The sequence below is a fragment of the Microtus oregoni genome, unplaced genomic scaffold, assembly GCF_018167655.1.
Source record: "Microtus oregoni isolate MIOR12 unplaced genomic scaffold, Mior012 000091F_ref0000469, whole genome shotgun sequence".
Taxonomy (NCBI): domain Eukaryota; kingdom Metazoa; phylum Chordata; class Mammalia; order Rodentia; family Cricetidae; genus Microtus; species Microtus oregoni.
The window spans coordinates 3236012-3238398 of NW_024544600.1; positions in this window are offsets into that span (position 1 = coordinate 3236012).

Genomic DNA, 2387 nt, shown 5'->3' on the forward strand with positions numbered 1-2387 from the left:
GCAGGGAGCTCAGAACTGGAGCAGGAAGCTGGATGGAAGCTGCGTCCCTGGGTCCCGTGTAGTGGCCCCCACCCACCACCGCAGCCTGCTTATGAGATGTTAAAACTTCAGGGTACATTTCTCCTTTCAAGTTACCATAGCTGCATGCCTGCTGCCCCTCTTCCAGGAACACACTCCTGGCCTCTCTTCTGTGTGATGCTTGCTCGGACGCTTTAACACAGTTCCTCAGGTTGTGGGGAGCCCCAGCCATAAGATTATTTTCGTTGCTACTTCGAAAGTGCAATTTTGCTACTGTTACGAATCGTAATGTAAATATCTGTATTTTCTGATGGTCTTAGACGACCCCTGTGAAAGGGTCATGACCCACACAGGTTGCTGCTCTAGGGCCTAGAGTCTAGGCAGTATGACTATTATTCTCCGGTTTCTCACCACACACTTCATGTCCTGCCTTATCGCTATACCTCTTGTGTTGAAGAATGATTGCTTGTTAGCATGTGTCTCCTCCAAGGGCAGACACAATATCCTGTTCGCCTTTAAATCCCCCCACCCACACCCAGCCCTGTGTAGACACCCAGTAAATACGCTGTACCTTGGGAAAGGAAGCTACAAGGGCTAAGCACATACCAGGAGCACAAGGTCCAGAAACCATTGTGAACATTTTTCTGCCTTGGTGTCTGTTTTCACTACACAGTAATATCAATACTGCCTATTTCGTGGCATCCTGAGAATCAAGTGAGCAACGAGACGTGAGATACTTCAAACACTGCCAAGCACGATATTTCTGTTAACTATTATTGTTATTAATAAGGGCTAAGATTGAAAGTCCTTTTCCTAAGACTGAACAAGGTCTAGGAACCAACTCAGCTACCGCGCTGTTCGTGGAAATCACGACGCCTCTCTGACCACTCGCTAGGTAGCCACTTAGGATGGGATCTTCTGTGGCGGCTGCCTCAGCAAAACAGTAGACTGTCATTCTGGGACAGCAAGTGATGTCCAACAGCTCCCTCCCCGCTGGGCAATTCAGATGAGCCAGGGTACCTCTTCATTGGGTCATTGGACCATGCTTCTCTAAGTTGTGAGGGCATCAGTCTTAGAGCACAGAAGTGCTGGGAGGAAATAGAATAGGACAGTAGGACCCTGGAAGATTCCAGAAAGACACCTGGAAGTGCAGAGATGCCCACTTGGGGCAGCTCTCAGTCCACTCCAGTCTGATCAAGAGACCACATGGAAGAGCATCAAGGCCTGTGGCTTGAGATTCTCTGCCAGGACTAACTGGAACCACCTTCCTTCATGCTCATGGATGACCATGTGGCTGCCTTCATTTCACATCCTTCCTTCATAGCCACAGGGAGATCATGAGACCGTTTTCTTGAAACGTAATTGAAACCACAACCATGCTCCCCTTTAGTCAGTGGCCCATGTTTATGTGGCTTCCCTCTAAAGACTTCTCTGGATCCCAGGAATCAGTCTGGCCCCGGGGAACCACCTGCCACCCATTAGTGAAGGGCACTCATGGGAATTTCCCTTCTTTGGTATGGGAAGAAGTCAGAATAGGCCTGTAGAGCCAGAGAGGAGGCCAGACACTTAACAGGACAGGACACCAGAGACCCCAGTGTTCTTGGGTTTGTAGAAGCTGTCACAGTCATTGCTTTGGGAGAGGGCTCTGCTGGGATTCAGATTGCTTCTGTTCAAAATTAACAGTTAGATCTTCATGCAGCTTTGTCAACTCATCGACCATGTATGTGCCCTTGCTCTAACTGCTTAACATCTCTGAGAGCCTCAGTATCCTCTCATGTGTTAAGTCAAAGTGGGGAGGGGTGAGGTGGATACAGTCTTTCAGGGTACATGCAAGACCCTAATAACAGTGGGCGTCCCTCCAGAAAGGACACAAAGAGCAGGGAAAGAGAACTAGTTCTTCTCTGTCTATCCTTGTGCCTCTTATTCCATGAGAAATGTTAGTTAAACGGATGTGTTTGTTTTTAAAGGGGAAGGTAGGGAATGTGCAAGGGTGTGCTGAGATCCCAGAACTTGAGAAGCCAAGCCTGGAGGATCACTGCAAGGTTAAGCCCAGCAAAAAAACAGACGGAAGGAAGGAAGGAAGGAAGGAAGGAAGGAAGGAGATGAACATGCATACGAAATCAACTAAGCATGCTGCCTGCTTTAAGGATGGCATGCAATAAAAAGCATGCTTTCTTTCATTCTCTCAACTTAGTCCCAGCCAGCTTGCTGGGTCAGGAGGGAGCATATTTTTGCTGAGGGGAGGGGAGGAGTAGGGAGGGGGTGGAGTGATGGAGGTGCAGATCCAGGCAGGACTCACCACCTGGAGATTCTCACGCACTCCTATCTGGCACCTGTGTACCTCACCTATCTGGGCACCCTTCCAGGAA